The sequence below is a fragment of the Oryzias latipes genome, chromosome 3, assembly GCF_053564925.1.
Source record: "Oryzias latipes strain Hd-rR chromosome 3, Olatipes_Hd-rR_3.1".
Lineage (NCBI taxonomy): Eukaryota > Metazoa > Chordata > Actinopteri > Beloniformes > Adrianichthyidae > Oryzias > Oryzias latipes.
Genome location: NC_136239.1, coordinates 6,660,063 through 6,678,234, shown reverse-complemented (window position 1 = coordinate 6,678,234; position 18,172 = coordinate 6,660,063). Strand labels below are relative to the sequence as shown.

The window sequence follows — 18,172 nt, the reverse complement described above, 5'->3', positions numbered from 1 at the left end:
GCTCCAATTCTGGAATGACCCTCGCTTATAAACATTTCTCCCCCACCCCGATCTAAAAATCTTTGGAAAGTTTTTGTGCATGTTGAGGTGGTAAAATTTGATTTAAAAATAGGAAAAAATAGCAACTTTAGACTTCTTTTTTCCGTGCTTAAAGCGAAGAAAGTCACCCCCTTGGAGGAGAAGCACCTGGTGGCAGGTAAACACTGCAGTCATTAGGTTTATGTGGTGGAACGGTGGTGGCTCCAGTTTTACCAAGTTTCTGTAGATTGTGGAAACATCTGGGGGAGCCCTCTTTTAAATCGGGGAGGTATGTTGCTCCGACTGAGCCGCTGGGTAGCAAGAATACAGACAGTTGGGGCCCCAACCAAGAAACTTCTTCTGCCAGTTGATCCCAAAATCGTGATCCCTGAACCAAGTAACTGCCCAAGATAACCAGAAAAGAGGCTGACTGGATGACATGAAAAATACCTGTTTTCTAAAATTTGATAACAGTTTGAACTCTCATTGGCTCAGTGACAGACCGGGGACGTCAATGAGGAAATATCTAGGAATGTAGGTGAAGTTCTAATCGTGATGCAAAAAATGTAGCCTGTGTAACCCTACTTAAGTTACTTAGTTTTTCTTTATTAACACTCACTTTTAGTGAGTGTAATTTTCAGTTTCTCCACTGGCGGCAGTCAAAATTTTAAATGTTGGTCTTGAGGATTTGCTAGGAGTAATCATCCTGTCATTGTTTTGATCTTTGACTTTGACTTTTGCTCAAAGCACAGAGTAAGAAGAAAAAAAGACCTGAGCGAGGTAAAAAAGAAAAAAAGACTGACATTAATTGTAGATGTTAAAACTGTATTTTTACTAAGTTTTGGATAGAAAAAAAGCTTACTTACAACAGTTAGTGTGTACCCAGGAAGATGAATCTGGTTAATAACTCGTTGGACTTTTATAAAATTGTGGGGAAATATGTTATCTCTGTGAGTTATAAGCGTCAGGGAGCAACTCTTCAGAAGAATTAGTTCTCATTAGTGTCTCTACATCAAGAGGCATCCTTGATAAAGCATCAGCATCACCATTTTGTTTTCCTGGTTTGTACTTCATTGTGAAGTGAAATTCGGCTCAGTTTTGCAGTTGACAGAATGTATGTGAGCGGGTTGTTATCATTATACACAGTGAATGTTGGGGCATAGTATAAATAATCCCTGAATTTATTTGTGATAGCCCACTTCAACGCTAGGAACTCCAATTTGCCTGCATGGAAGTGATAGTTTTTCTCCGCTGTTGCTACAGTGCAGAACCCTAAGCAATGACTCGCAGCTTACTGTTTTGCTTTTGATACAACACTGCTCCGAGTCCTTTGTGTGAAGCGTCAGTGCGCACGATGAATGTTTGTGGGAAATCCTGGAAATCCAAGCACTGGTGGGTGGAGCAAACAGTCAATAAGATTCTCCAAAGCCCTTTGATGCTGGTCAGTCCACACAATTTGTTTTGTCGAAGGTACAACTTGACTTCCTTTCTTTGATTTTCGTTTTGTCCCTTTTTTGGTTTTTGTGTTCTCTGTGTCTTTGTCCGCTTTTAACAGTTCGTATAGACAACTTGTTTTTCTGGAAAAGTCTTTTTCGTATTGTTAGTAGTATGACAGATTACCTAATAGTTTTCTTAGCTGACCAACATTTTGTGGTCTGATGTGTTTGAGTGCTCGAACTGCTTCAAAATCTGCAGGGTCAACTCTGTTGCCCTCTGCTGAGACAATTCTACCCGCATGCCGTACTTCAGGTTTGAACATGTCACATTTACTGGGCTTAAGTTTTATGCCAAACCCTCTGAATCGCTGCAGCACTTTCCTCACATCCTCCACATGATCCTAGAATGTTTTGCTGTAGACCAATGTGTCGGCCTGGTATGGGATAGAGATGTTATCACAGAGTCCATCTGTAGGTGCCATGAATTATGGAAGGGGGGGTGAGCTGGGTTGCCGTATTTTTTGTTGACCGCTTTATGCGTTTTATACGCTTCATACGCTTTATACGCTTTTGTGCTTTTCCCTTGATTTTTCTATTTTTGATCATAATATTACAAGTGGATGCAATTACCTTCATTTTCCATTATTAAAACCAGCAAAAATACAAACTTCGTTATGCTCTATGGTTTTTGAGCGCGTCATTCAAAACCCGGACCCACCCAGCGTCAGCCTCTCAGTGACTGTTTGGTTTAGTCGCTACATTTTGTCAACAAAAAAACTGGCCAATGTAAGCATGGATATTTTGTGATTGAGCAACGTAGCTGAGACTTGGAGTAAAAGGAGGATTCAGTTACACGGACGGACATCGGAGAAAGTGGAGGTAGGCGCTGGCTGTCACTCAAACAGTTAAGGAGGAGCTGCTATCGAAGCGAACTACAGCCAGGTAAGACCACCGGTGAACGCGCATGGAAGCTTTGCCTGTGGAAGCATGGCGGTTCAAACGTTTGAAGACTGGAAGCGATTGTCTGGCTCGTGGCTCTGAAGGAGCTGTAGTTTCTGCGCAAAACATTCCGGTGCTGAGTGACTTTATGCTGAGTGACGCAGTGCTGTGACGCGTGAATGCGCTCTATTGTTGAAGTTGCCGCCCCGCTGTTTTTGTTCCATATATGGAGATTATCTGGATAAGGTTTATTTTGCTTCCATGAAGACAATATCCAAAGGTGGCCAAAGAATGAAATGATTCAAGAAATCACGCTGATGCTGCATGTTTTGAAATGAACAAACACTGAATGAAATGAATGACTGAAGGTCTGATTAAAATGGAGCGTGATAAAAGACTGATTAAACCAACGGCCAAGGCGTTGGCAAATAAAATTGAAAAGCTTCAACATGAACGAAAAATAGCAGTTAATAAAATGAAATCACTTATACCAGAAATGAAAGCACTTATGAAGACAAAAGAAAATGTTTCACACGTCCAATCATGTTTCAAGAAATTAAATCAATTTTGTGTAACTGCTATTGCCTCACATGATGTTTTGATGCCTTTACTCATGGAGGATGAGCAAAATGGACAAAATGAGTGGTTTGACAGCATCATGACATACACTAATGCATTTAAAGAAGATGTTGAAAGATGGCTGAGTGGGTCTGAAGACTTGCAACAAAATGGAAGCCTCCATTTGCTTCAATCAGTTCCAGCTGTAAAAGATGAAGAAATGCTTCAACATCTAAGAGAGGAAGGTCCACAAATAAATATCCCTGCATCACTGCTCAGTACAGAAGCCATGCAAGACGACATTAAACCATATGACAGTGTGTCAAATGTGGAAAATAAAACTTCAGTTTCTGGGAGAAGGTCTGTTGTTTCTTCTACTTCATCTGCACGTCTAAAGGCAGAGGCTGACCTGGCAGTGTTAATGGCAAGACAGAAACTGCTAAAGGAAAAACATGAACTGGAGGAACAAGAGGAACATCCGAAGAGGAAGAAGGAGCAACTTAAAATGGATGAAGACATTGCAGCACATGTGGCTAAATTGAATGTGTTACGATCTCAAAGTGTCACAAGTTCAAGGAAGTCAACTAAATACTCTGATGGAATGGATTCTTACTTGGAAAAGGAAACGTCAAAACAAATGGTTCTTAATATTGATGCAAATTCCTTTATTCCACAACCATCAATAAAACAAAGAGATGCTAAACAAGACCCCTTGGATCAAGGAACAAGGCATAGAAGGAAATCTCTACCTCTATATATTGACTATGAACCCAGACAATATTCAGAGAATCACAACAATAATGAAAAGACTCAATACAGAAGCCCTTTGAATGCAGGATCAGAGTCAAGAGATGAACATAACAACAATGTGCTGGGACTTATGAGAAAGCAGAATGAAATAACAACTCTCTTGATTCGACAGCAATGCCTCTCATCATTACCAAAGAAAGAAATACCAATTTTTGATGGAGACCCATTGAACTATCATGCATTCATTAAAGCTTTTGAGAATGGTGTGGAGAGAAATACGGACGATTACAGTGATCGACTGTATTTTCTGGAGCAGTACACCATGGATCACGCAAAAGAACTGGTGAAAAGCTGTCAACATATTGCTCCAGACAGGGGCTATGTTAAAGCTAAAGCTCTACTAAGGGAGCATTTTGGAAACGAACATCAAGTTGCATCTGCATATATGGAAAAAGCTCTTACATGGTTGCCAATTAAGACAGAAGACCTCAAGTCACTCCAAGATTACAGTCTTTTCCTTAGAAGCTGTTCTACTGCCATGGAAGGAGTGGACTATTTGCGTGAACTAAATATGCCTGCCAATATGCTAACCATTGTAAAGAAGTTGCCTTACAAGTTCAGAGATAAATGGAGAACTGTAGCATGTAAACTGCAAGAAAAGTACAAACGAAGAGCAACATTCAGTGACATCACAGACTTTATTGAGAAACAAGTGAAAATCTTATCTGACCCAATATTTGGAAATATACAAGATTCTAACTCAATGACAAACAAAGTCATTAACAAACCTAAACTGCAGCCTCACTTTGATATTAAAAGAACAAGTTTTGCCACTGCTGTGGCTCCTTTGGAAAGCAAAACATCACCTGCAACTACATTTAAGGAACAAACTTTGAGGACATGTCTTTGTTGTGGAGGAAGACATAAATTGGATGTGTGTCCACAGATGGAGAAGAAAACCCATAAAGAGAAGATAGGCTTCTTAAGGGAAAAAGGTGTCTGTTTTGGCTGTTTGTGTATTGGACACTTCAGCAAAGACTGCAGAAAACGGATCTCCTGTGAAAAGTGTGGTCTTCAACATGCCAATATACTTCACATTCCTCAAAGAAGAAATAACCATAGTCAAACTGAAAAGACAGAGGTGTCAGTGGACAGCACCATGGTGTCAAGTGGGTTCACTGGGGCTGGTAATGATAATGTTAAACTCCCTATTGTTCCTGTACAAGTAAAGTCCAAGAAGGGTGACAAAATCATTTGCACTTATGCTTTCTTGGATCCAGGGAGTACAGCAGTCTTTTGCACAGAAGCACTAAGTAACAAGCTAGGTCTCACAGGAAAGAAATCACGCATTCTCTTGAGGACTATGGGCCAAGAGAAAGTTGTGAGCAGTCATGTTGTTTCAGGATTGGAGGTTGCTGGTTTACAAGGTGACAACTTCTGTGAGCTGCCAAAGACTTATACACAGCAGCATATGCCTGTCCACAAAGGGAACATCCCAAAAGAAATGGATCTTCAAAGATGGACATATTTGGAACCTGTTAAGTTGCCTGAGATAGACTCAGATATTGAGCTGCTAATTGGAGCAAATGTTCCCCAGGCTTTGGAGCCATTGGAAGTCATTAACAGTGAATATGGAGGACCCTATGCTATCAGGACAAAGCTGGGATGGACCGTGATTGGACCTCTGAGAAGAGAAACTGATGGAGCAACCAACTGTGAGCACTCAGAGATATCAGTCAACAGAGTGTCGGTGGTGGAGTTGGAGGAACTTTGGCAGCAGCATGAGGACTGGACACAGAGACTGAGCCAAGAAAAGGAAACCTCCAGCAAAACACTGAATGATCTTAAAGAAATGCTAAAGGTGAAGGACAGGCTGATGGAGGAGAAGCTGGCCGAACTGAAGACGGCATACAAGGACAGTGAGGCTGAGCTTCTGAAAAAAGTGCAGGCAGCGCAGGAAAAGGAGTGTCAGGCAGTGCGGGAGGCCAGACGCAAGGAGGTGGAGAGGTGCGAGGACCTGCTGGCTATGGCACACAAGGCCATCGCTCAGAAGGATGCAGAATTGGAGAGGAGAGCTGAGGAGATCAGCAAACTGAAGAAAATAACCAAACAGGACTTAGAGAAAATTAAGAATCTCAGTCTTGATTTTCAGAGGAAAGAGGAGAACTCTTCAGATCTCCAGGAAAAATTGACCAACTACAAGAAGCAAATGCAGCAGGTCCAAAAGGGGATTTCTGCAATGAGAAAAGAGGAGAGGCTCCTGAGACAGAAGCTGCCTGATATGGAGAGAACTAAGAAGCAGCTTCAGTGTGACCTCCGTACCAGGGACAGAACCATCCAACAGCTCAGACTGGACAATTTAACACAAGATGTTATATAACACACAAGCTCTACAGTAAGGCCTGTAAAGACGGCAAAGGAGCGCATGTTGGAGGAAATGCGATTGGCTCTAGTGGAGCAGGACAACATGCAGGAGAAGATGGAAACAGTCCTGGAGGAGAAGCTTACCCACATCCAGGAACTCTGCAACGAGGTGGACAGGATGAAGAGCATGCTGCTGCACCATGACTTGACTGATGGACATGAGTGTGACATAAGGACTGATAAGGTCATCCTTATGAGAAGAAAAGAAGATGGGACATCAATTATGGACTTTATAATGCTAGGTTTTTCAACAATTCATGTCCCCTACTAATATAAATGTGTGTAATTATTATGTGTATTAACTTAATAATTAGGGGCTGGTGTGTAGGTGCCATGAATTAAGTGTGTTCTTTCTTATGTTAAATGAATATAGATTTGTTTTTTGATTATAGGTTATTGTGTAGGTAATCAGCTGGTGGGTCACATGGTTGTGGGCGGTGACCTTAATTGACTATAACTCACCTGTGGTTTTTTCCCTGTGTAAGATGGAAGGGGGGGTGAGCTGGGTTGCCGTATTTTTTGTTGACCGCTTTATGCGTTTTATACGCTTCATACGCTTTATACGCTTTTGTGCTTTTCCCTTGATTTTTCTATTTTTGATCATAATATTACAAGTGGATGCAATTACCTTCATTTTCCATTATTAAAACCAGCAAAAATACAAACTTCGTTATGCTCTATGGTTTTTGAGCGCGTCATTCAAAACCCGGACCCACCCAGCGTCAGCCTCTCAGTGACTGTTTGGTTTAGTCGCTACACCATCCAAGCATTCTTCCATACAACGTTGAAAGGCGGCTGGGGCATTCATTAGTCCAAAGGGGACACGGATCCACGGATGAGTATGTCCTCAGTATGTCCTCTGACATGAAACCTTGGTGGTATGTTTTTCCCTGGTCTAGAAGGGAAAACCAGGAATTACCCCCGAGGCTGTCCATGATGTCCTGGACTCGCGGTATGGGCTGGTGGTCTGGGTGGGTCTTTCTGTTCAAGTCTCCATAATCTATGCACACTTGCAACATTTAATTGGGCGGTGGCAGTGGTACGTGGGCAGTCTTAATTTCATCTCCGATCTTAAGTTCATTACATTGTCTCTTGTGTTCACCCCAGTGTTGTCTTTGGCATTTTTTAGTACAATAAAATGTCCTTTTACATGATGAACACTGTCACAAATTCTTAGTGGGATCAGTTTTTTTTTTACAATGGGAACATTGTTGGGACTTATGGGTGATAGTTAACACTTGTCCCTCTGGTAACCTTTGCCCGTTCAAATGGTCCTCTCTTACTGGTCTTGTGCCTCTGAATTTGCATCCCGCCTGAAAATATTCTCCACTCCCACAGAAGTAGCAGTGTGTGCAGCGTTCATGGGCTCCAGTTTGCTGGCAGACATTGCATCTTCTATGGAGATGAGCTGGGTGGGGTAAATAGTACCGGGCTGGATGCAAAGTGGGCGGTGGAACAGGCCTTCGGTGGGATGTAACTGTAGTATTGCTGCTGGTCCCTAACAGGCTTCATCACTGGTGGCTGGAGGCATCGTGTACTTGGCCTTGGCTGCTGTAATGTCGCCTTCATTTGTGCTATCTCTGCACTAAGGCCTTTTAGAGAAGCCCTCCCTGTTTTCAGCTTGGCTAGTTCTGTCAACAGAGCAGGTGGTATTTTAGCTTTGACCTCTTTTGGTGGACACTTAGCATGCAATGTTTCCTCTGACTGAACCACATTCACATTTGTGGCCTACTGTGAAATTAAGCATCTTTTCTTGTTCTTTCTGTCTCATTAGCACAAGCTATATTCAATATTTCTAGTAAAAGCTCATCAGGAGTATTGGAGTCTATCAGGAGGGGCTGTAAATCTAATCTGACACTGTCACTCGGAAGTCCTGACAGTATTGTGTGCAAGCACAGACACTCAACCAGAGCTGGATCATATTTAAGTCCAGACTCTGACTCTTGAGATGCAAACAGGACTTTCTGCTTTAATTCTAAAACTCTAATCAGGAAGCTTTGAGCAGTCTCTTTTTTTTTTTTTTTTTTTAACTTGTCCTGTCCAACAGCTGGGCAGACAGATGAGAGCTGACGGCCTCTTGTGTTGGACATATTTTACTTTAACAATAGGGGTTATTAATCTTCATACAAACCAGAGGTATGTCTGAATAAACCCCTTTTGTAATTGAGGCCAAACTTTATTAATTTCAACCATGTTTGAAAATCTTGGGTGTTGGACCGGACGGAAAAGGAAAGAAGGGAAGAAGAGAGAGGGATGTTAGAGAGAGAGGGGGGTAGGAGGGTGATAATAGGAGGGGAGGGGGGATAAGACCATGAAGCAGCATAAAGCAACAAGTTTACTGGTTGTTTATCGTTACGGTAAGGTTCAAATGTAGTACAAAAAGGGCGGGGCCTGTCCACACACACACTCAAATGTTATCAACACACCTGTTAGCTGCAAAAATGTCCACATGTCGACATGTACACAAAACAGATAGTGTTCACACGCATACTTATGCCTTCAAACCAACTAGTGTGAAATATTTCAGTCATTAAACCATGCAAACTGTTAGTGCAAAGGTGAGATAACACCTGTGCTCAGGTGAGTGTTTATGTTCTTCTAAAATGGATGGTGGAACGTGAAAAGAAGGAGGGAGAGTGCCCAGCCATCCCCACCCCAAGACCCCCGCCGCAGCAGCAGCGGCAGCCGGAATCCCCCCAACGCCACACGGGAACAGGCAGGGAACAACCGCCCCCCGGGCAACTAAGACCACCACCCAGGCCAGGGCCAGCAGGACCGCCGCGAGGCCCTCAGAGCCAGAGAGCAGGGAGGCACGGAGGGAAAGAGAGCGCCGCCCCAGCCCAACCAGGAGAGCAGCCCCCCCGCCGCGCCGGGAGAGCCCAACGCAGGGCCCCACTGGAGAAGTACGCTCACAGCCCCAGACGAGCACCCCATCACCACCCAGAAGTTCCGGGCATCCCCCCGCCCCAACCCCAGGTACAAGCCAGGACCCCCCAAGGGAGACCCGCTCCGCACTCCAGGCAGCCAACCAACCCGGCCCACGGTTGGTCCAGGGAGGAGCAAGGTAGGGGCCCGCCGCCCCCGCCCAGGAGGGGGGAACCCCGGGGAAAAAAGGGGGCCCACAAGGGGTGTTGTAAATATGGCCCGACCAGGCTCGGCCACAGTTGGAAATTTGGCGGGGCCCAGCTCAGGGGCAAGGACCAGGACCTACCCCCCAGGGACACGAACACCCCCGGCTCGGGTGTAATGTAAACCCCCCCACCGCGCGGCGAGAGAACCGCCGGGCCCAGGAAGCCAGCACCCAGGGGACACGGCCGCCGTTGCCAAGGGGCCCGCACCCCCCACCAGGGAAGGGGTAGGGGACAGATGGTCCTAGGTCCCACCTTCCTTGCAAAATGTGTGTGCGTGTATGTGTGTTTGAGAGGGTGTGTGTGTGCATGTGTGTGTGTTTATGTTGGAATGTATATATTGAGGGGAGAGGGGTGTGTGTACTAAGGGGGGTGCAGTTAAAATTGGCGGGTAGGGCACTAAGGGGACATCTCCTGATTACTCACAGTGATGTCCCCTCACCCTCCCCCACCAAAGGGCCCTAGCAGTCTCTTAATGAAGTTGCACCTCTGATGCAAGTTGCTTGTAAAGCTCAGTGGCGCTCTTCTCCTGAAAATGAAAACGCAAAATGTGGCGTAGAGTAGGAAGAGTCAGCTGAGCCTTTCCCTCCAGATAGCTGCGTAGCTGTAGACCTGGTAGAATAGCTCTGATGACTGCATCTACAATGTCAAGTTCTGAGTAGCCACTGCTTAGTCTATTTTCGATTTGATGACCAAGGCTTGAAAACGTCAATTTGGCCTGGTTCACCTATTTGGCCTGATATTTTGAAATATTTTTGCCAAAAGGTGGGTTGCTGTTGCCTATTTGAAGAAAATGGGGTGTTAACTGGACAGCTATTAAGCTAGGCTGAGGATTAGCCACTATGTTGTTGGTTCCATTAGCTTTCTCTGTTATCAGTAAAGCCACAGTTGCTTGTTCATATGTGTGCCCTGTTTTGACTGGTACAATAACAACTTGTTCAGTTGCGCCAACTTCAGTATCTGGGCCTTTAATAATTTCAGTAATTTTGTTTTGGAGTAGCAACAGTTCTGACATGCCTTCATCCACTAATTCTGTTGTTTCTTCTCTTTCGATGTATAGCCAGATGTGTGTGAGCAGTGGAAGTCGTGTTTTCTGGTCACATCTTTTTTCGCTGATATGCATAGAAACTCACAGATTGATCGTCTTTGGATGGGCTGTGCATTTCATCCACAACTTCCTTACGTAATTCTTCCAGAACAGTCGTCATGCCAGTCGACAGGAGGGGATGTTGCAGGGATGTGTGACACTGAGCTGCTAGGTCTTTGCAATCCCCGATGATCTCTGAGCGGTCTCAGGGAGGGTGCACTCTATTACAGCTACCAGCACTCGGCTAACAGCCACGCCTTCCTCTCTGTAGTTTGCCTGGGTTGTATTTAGGGGATTTAGCTGGCTTGGACTTCAATGGACAGGCTGTGAACACTGGACATCCAAGCAGCAATCCCAGCGGTGACTGCAAGTGTTATAACCTGAGAACAGGGTAGAAAGAATCATGAGAGTGATGTATGCGTGTGTCCCTCATGCTGGTGTTTTGCAATGAGGAGGAACAGCGCGACTCCCCCTGGTGGTGGGTGAAGTTATGACTAATCGATCTCAGATCATTCCTCAAGACATAACAGTTGAATAGTAATATCATAAACAAATTCAGGGCTTCAGTAATCTTAAAAAAATGTTATACTTATATCAACTTAAAAGTTCAATGATCTAGTACCCACCATACTAGCTACAGTTTAGACTTGTTTTTTGCTTGTTAAATTATTTCATTTTGGTGTTTATGTTGAGTTAAAGCTCTGAAAAATGGAACATGACTGAAATGATGTTAAAGGGCCATTATATATGGACAATATTTAATGATTTTCTGCACATTTGTGAAGACTGTTTTTTACTTCTTTTTTTACATCTGGATCCCCGACCTTCCTTTTTTCACCTCATCCACTCCATTATCATTCCTTCATCTTACCTCCTTGGTTTATCTCAACTCATCTACTCTACGCCCCCGTCTGGAAAATTACCATGGACATTTAGTGGGTTACCTTTGTTTTTTTGAGTGCACTCAAGGGGTTATTTACCGGTATTTTCTTCTAAAGACAAGAGAAAGTTGGACTCAGGTACCTATTGACATTTTCTTTTTGAGATCAGTTTTATGTGAACCACTTTTTTGCTTCAGTGGCCACTCGTTTTTGTTTTGTCATGAAGTGTTAAATACAAGAAATTTACTCAGTTTCTGCAGACTGTATTTCGTGTTATTTTATTGTCTAAAACGAATTATTCGTTTGTGGTTCAACTGTTAAATGTAGTATAACTTCTTTGGGGTGGAATCTTCCCAGTTAAATATCAGAATATATGACAATAAACAATCTCCTCATTGAACCTAGACTTAGAGACTCCATGAGAAGTTATTTGGAGCTGCCACACACAGCAGCACCACGTAGTGGTCACACCTGCGTGAAATAAGTCCATTATGGTTGGTTGGTTGGTTGGTTGGTTGGTTGGCTGGCAGGAAGGCAGGCAGGCAGGCAGGTAGGTAGTGTACTTTATTCATCCAGAGGGAACTTGCATATCCATCCATTGCTCCACAAAATACACAATACATTCAATAGTAAGAAATTGTAAAAAGTAATTGAGTAATAAATAGTCATAAAAACATTAAAAGCATTAACGTTTACAGTTCAGGCCGTTGACATCTTGCATGCGTGGGATGAGCTCAGACCATAGAAAAAGAAACACCAGAGCCTAGATGCTGATCGTGGTTAACCTTTATCACACAAGAGCTTCAGTTCCAGTCTTTATATTCCTTCAACTACCGTAACACTTCAACCATTGATGCAGTTTACGCAATTCCAGCGGAATTCAAAAGCTAAGAGATGCAGCTTTGCACTGATATGGAACACTGCACAGTAGTGAAGCGCCTGTCGACGTAAACCAGCTGATTCTGACGCTGAGAAAAGCAGCTTTGCACTGTTATGCAATACTTTTCCTTTGTAATGCGTGGCAGATATATTCAATGTTCAACTTCCATATCCCTCTGAATTGATAGTGAGATCACAATTTACCCTATGTATGAAGAGTGTACTTTGAATTATGTCATTATGCAACAGCTAAGCTAGGAGTCTGCAACCTTTAACCCTAAAAGAACCATTCGGTCCAGTTTGTTACTAACAAAACAGTGACAGCCGCAAAATCTCAATACACTTTATAAAAATACACTTTATTTATGTGTTTGTGGCTTTTAAATATTTACAATAATTAAATTATAACCGTTTTATATTTTTCATTAGGTTATATACAAATTTTGATTACTTTCACTCTGAAAAAAGTTCCTTTCAAAATAAAATTCTGTGTATAAATAAGCCCTCCTGCTGCAGCAGTTATTATAATGGAGTTCTGTAATTTAGGTACTTTGCTTCTGAACTGAAAGTAGATACTTCTGTGAAGCAGAAGATCAGAACATGCGTTTTAAACAGTTAATAAACAGTTCTGACAATAGATGTAATCTTCAATACTCAGTCATCTGTCATGTGTGAATTGTAGTGGATTGATAAATCACACAAGGCCTCTTAAATGTTTGTGATGTCATGAGTGGTTCTAATCAAACTGCCTACCCACTGACAGCCGGGGATGCAAAGGACTTGCCTGTTGTGGTCCTGCAATGCATGAGTCAAGAGGCAATTATTTTTAAAAACCCAAGCTAGCTGCTGTATTTGCTGCTACAAGGGTTTGTGTTAATGCTGATGTAGTGCATTGCCTGTAGCTGTGTGTGAAAAGATTTGCTGATAATGCCTACTGTGCACTCTGCCATCCATCCAGCAGTAGCGCTGCTGACTTACCACCAAGTAACACTGACAAAGTGCGTGAATGAGGCTGATAGGCTGCCATGACTACAAGACAGAAGATCAAAAGCACCTGTAGAGCTCTCACACATAAATGTAACTCCCAAATCTTTTGAAGTGGAACGAAACGGCATGGTTACACAACTTACACAACACACACAACGTAACCGTAACATTGGTAGAGATGTTGCCTCCTAAGTATGGACAAGCGGTCATTGAAGTATCTGTTCAAAAAACGCACATTCATTAACACATCCCTGAAAATACCCCACTAAAAAATACCCCACTATATAAATAAATATAAAGTTGTTAGTGTGAGCAAGGTAGGATGGGAGGTCAGGGGCCGAGAGGAGTGATTTGGGGCATACCTGTGGAGATGTCCATTACAGAACTCAAAGCTAACCTACGAGGGGCAGAAATAAGAGAAGCAAGGAGATTAACTGTTTTTCGGCATGGCATGAGAAGGGACTCTGAGAGTATATTGTTGGAATTTATGTGAAGGAGCTTGCCGGACAGGGTGTACCTGGGATACATGTCATACACTGTGAGGGGATACATTCCTAAACCCGTTAGATGTTTTCACTGCCAGAGATTTGGACACACTGCTACTGTATGTAAAGGCAAGCAGAGGTGTCCCAGGTGTGGAGAAGAGCATAGCTATGAGTCCTGTGGTAACAAGTTTAAACCAAAGTGTTGTAACTGTGGGGGGATCATAGTGCTGCGTATAAAGGCTGTCATGTCATGAGAAGAGAAGTCCATATTAAAAAAACCCAGAGTACTACATAGGATTTCACATGCAGATGCAGTCAAAATGGTTGGTAAAGGTTCTGATAGACAGACAGGAGTCATACACGAAGTGTCAAATAGTATACAGGACAGGAATGTTGAGGGGACAGTTTGGTTAGATTTGAAGAAACTGGTCACGTTTGTCGGTTGTTCGGAACAACCTTAGTGCCCAGTCTAGTCAGGAGGTGGGAAGTGTGGGATAGTAAATGGTTCTTATACTTCAATGGAATGCAAGGAGCTTATTGGCGAATGGACAGGAATTGAAAAAGTGTATAGATGACTTGGATCAAAAACCAGATATTATATGTATTCAAGAGACGTGGTTAAGGCCAAATTTAGATTTTAGAATTTCCCAATATACAGGAATCCGGTGTGATAGAGCAGAGGGAGGGGGAGGTGGAGGTGGCACCTTTATTAAAAACAATTTCAATTACAGGGTGATTAAAATAGGAACACAAGAAGAATTTATTGGCATTGAAATTCATATTGGTCTGGGGAGATTGTATGTTATTAATTACTATAATCCATGCAAAAAGGTAGATCTCAGTCTTCTTAAATTAATTATTCATCTGGACAATAGGCTTGTCATTGTGGGGATTTTAATGCACATTGTACATAGTGGGGGGGAAGGGGACAGATGCTAATGGTGAGGTATTGGAGGATTCGATGGATGAATTACACTTGGTGTGTCTCAATGATGGGAGAGGAACAAGAATAGATGTTCGAACAGGGAATATGTCAGCACTAGATCTCACTTTTGTTTCAAATGTCTTGGCAGGGTGTTGTGAGTGGGATGTACACAATAGCACAATGGGGAGTGACCATTATCCTGTTTTCTCTAGGGTTGGTGGAGACAGGGAACCATCAAGTAATGAAAAGGAAGGAAGATGGCTTTTTCATAAAGCAAAATGGGATGGATTTACTTATATGTGTGAGGAATATTCAAACATTAGTATGGAGAGTACTGCTGAAGAAATGGAACAAAAAATTAGAAATATAATAATTTCAGCGGCGGAAAAGACAATTCCAAGAAGTAAAGCAACTATGACCTGGAGAAATATTCCATGGTGGACTGAAGACTGCAAGATAGCAGTTAAAAGGAGGAATAAGGGTTTGAAACTCTTAAAACAGACTCACACATATGAGAATCTGTTGAATTATAAGAGACTTTGTGCACAGGCGAGAAGTATTATCAAAAAGGAGAAAAGGGAGTACTGGAGGTGTTTTTGTGATACAATTGGTCGAACAACTCCGGTTAGTAATGTTTGGGGAATGATTAGGGAAATGAAGGGTATAAAAAGGGAGTGACAATATCCAGTATTAAATATGGGTGATGACATGGCAATATTGGATACGGATAAAGCTGAAATAGTGGCTAAAACCTTTGTGAGAAGACAAAGTAATGAGAATTTGTCGGGATATAGGAAAAGGAGGAGAGATTAAATTAGGGAACGACACTACAAGGAATTTGATGGTTACACTTATTTGACAGCTATGGATGCTACATTTATATGCTTTGATTTTTGTTTGGTAGTCCCCACTCTCACCCACACTCCAACACAGTAGGTGGCAGTAATCCACCTTCACGTTGGTGCCTCCCGCCAATAAAACCACAAGAAGAAGAAGAAGAAGAAGAAGAAGCAGCACTATGGGAAAGAAAAAAAAGTATCTCTGCTGCTGAAAAGCCTGAAACAGTTAAACGCCTTGGACTAGATATGAAAACCTTAGATATTTCAGGAAATTGAAGTGTGATCATCGTACTATGAAGAGATTTGTGGCTGATTCACAACACACACAGGTTGGTGCAGATAAAGGCAGAATGAGGAAGGTTTCTGTCAGACAAATACACGGGATTAAGAGAGCAGCTGCTTAAATACCAAAGCTGCAAGCACATATTTAAAGCTGCAATGTCAGCAAGGAGGTGGTGGAGTCATGGTTTGGGCCAGAATGAAGGTGATAGAGATTGTTGGCCCCTTTAGGGTCCCTGAAGGTGTGAAATGTTGGTGGTACCGAAACAAGAGCCGTGCCCTTCTGTAACAACATCCTCTTCATACATTACAATGCACCATCACATGTTGCAAGGAATCCATCTGCTTTATTGGCTTCCATGGGAAGAAAAGGACTTAAACTGATGGTGTGGCCCCCATCCTCCCCTGACCTCAACATTATTAAGGACATTTGGAGCACTCCCAGGCTATATTTCTATGAGGGTGGGAGGCAGTTCACACCCAAACAGCAGCTCTGGGAGGCTATTCTGACATCCTGCAAAGGAAATTTAAGCAGAAGTTCCCAAAATCTCACAACTTCAATGGTACAAGATCTGCAAAGTTGCTACAAAGTGAAGGGTCTGTTTTTAAATGAAACTTGAACTTTTAAGATGTTTTTGATTGGAATAGCTTTGGCTTTCAGTCAACATGACCTCCTAATGCAGCAAATTCAACAAATGACCATTTTCCATTCTCTGGAATCAATTAAATGTTGTGGAACTTTGTTGTGCGTAATAATGTGGAACAGTGACTTTGAGGGTTTTTAGTTTAGTAAATAAAACTGTTGAGTTTAGGAGGTTTGTTCGATAAAATTTAATGTATACTCTAATGGTTAGTGACTTGTCAAAAATGATGCTGATTGTCATTGGCATTGAGTATTTAGACTAATCATGGAAAAATATCATTTGCATAATAATTTGGAAAACGCTCTAATCAGCTCTGACACAGAAACAGTAAACAATTGCAAATAAATTCTGCTAGAAGAAATGTCTAAGCTTCTGACCTGTGAAACATCTCACTTGGCTGGTTTTGTAGAGTATGTGCAGTCCATCAAAGCATGTTTGGGTCAACACTGAACTCTGAAATGGACCAGCAGCTCAGAATAATCAACCCTATCACCCATAAAAAAACAAAACAAAAGCGGAATACTTTGAACAGTCTGACCTCTTTCCTCCTGCAGGACCTTGACATAATTCAGTTAAATATGTGAACACTTAGTGATCAGAACGGTCAGCCGTGGGTCACTGTACAAAGTCAATGTTCTACTGCAGTTGAAGAAGAATGGCTTCTTTGTGGAGATGGAGATGCTGCTTCAGGGTCGGAGTGCGACTAGATGCTCATTAGAGGATGGCGTGACACGAGGGACCTCCAGCATGGACACATTTAGCTTCAAACGCTGTCACAACATTTCATGTCTACAGTAAACAGGAAGAACAATGCTGCCATGCCATTTATGCCCCATTTAACAATTAAAGCTTCAGCAATAAACAACATATTGTCTTAATGAACCCTATTATTTAAAATTTAAGTTTGCAGGGACTAAACACAAGATGAAACAGGGTAAGGTAATGTCTGACAGATTGGCTAAATCCCAGAGAATTAGCATAATTTGCATTTAGAAATCTGTCAAACTATATGTAATGATACCAACACCTGTGGATGAGGCCTGTTTTAAGAGCAAGCTGAAGCTGAGGACAACAAACTGTTGCATCTCACTGAAAGCAACTACAATGAGGTAGTGTTGCATGAAATAGACGCACTTTGACTCTAGAAAGTTTATTATACACCAGAGGTGTCCAAACTACAGCCCACAGATCAGTTTTAATTGGCCCGCAGCAAATTCTTAAATTTAATAGAATTTTACCCATGCATCTAGCTTGACTGCCCCTTTTGTGCTACTCTCAGTTTCACCTCTAGGTGGAGCAAACAGTGCTTTCCCACTAAACAAATTAAGCAAAGAAAAACTTTTACTGCGAGTCTCTGAAATAGCAGAACTGAAAAAACGCAAAATAGCAAGCAAATGCAAAAGATTATAGACAAATTAGAATCTCTTCAAAAAGATCAATGAAAAGTGTGTCAGTTTGATGAAGCTGTTGCTGTTATGGAAGAGTATAACATCCGCCGGCAAACATCAGAGCTACGCACCGGTGCCGAATGCAACGCACGCGGAAATACCACCACCTTTTAGACCAGCTAGATTTAGAAAGTGTTCAGAAACATTTGTAAGAGGATTCTGTATGAAGCAGCAGCTGTGAAGAAAAGGATGAGACACCTAAAAAAGACAAACAACCTGTATTGAATTCCCATCATCCACAAATAAGGTATGGATGAATATTTGTTTGATCTACTGACATATAAATAAGGTTTGATCCAATAAAGCAGTCATAGGTTGATAGGTTACCAGTCTTCAGTAGGAGTTAGGGGGGAGGGTGGGGTCAGGTGTACCAGCTGCATGACCAGCTATGCTGTCAGGTAAAACTGCTGCAGTTCGTGTTTTAGAAAAACTTACATTTATGAATACTTCTTATTCACACCCAGA

The 18,172-nt window shown here is 42.3% G+C and overlaps 2 long non-coding RNA genes across 3 annotated transcripts in view; one reads left to right on the top strand and one right to left on the bottom strand.

The window, feature by feature from the left end:
• The window catches only part of LOC144990922 (uncharacterized), a 102,651-nt gene that overhangs the window by 37,458 nt on the left and 47,021 nt on the right, over nucleotides 1-18,172 (top strand). Inside the window, exon 1 of one of the 2 annotated variants that reach the window (XR_013654785.1) lies at nucleotides 1,601-2,396. The exons of the other annotated variant lie outside the window; for it this stretch is intronic. This is a non-coding gene — a long non-coding RNA (uncharacterized LOC144990922). Of the gene's footprint in view, nucleotides 1-1,600; nucleotides 2,397-18,172 lie in introns of those variants that run through there. 2 annotated transcript variants of the gene reach the window in all.
• Nucleotides 2,076-6,879, bottom strand: LOC144990923 (uncharacterized). Its single transcript, XR_013654787.1, has 2 exons — nucleotides 6,210-6,879; nucleotides 2,076-3,154 (listed from the first exon to the last, which is right to left on the bottom strand). It is a non-coding gene; the product is annotated as an uncharacterized LOC144990923 (long non-coding RNA).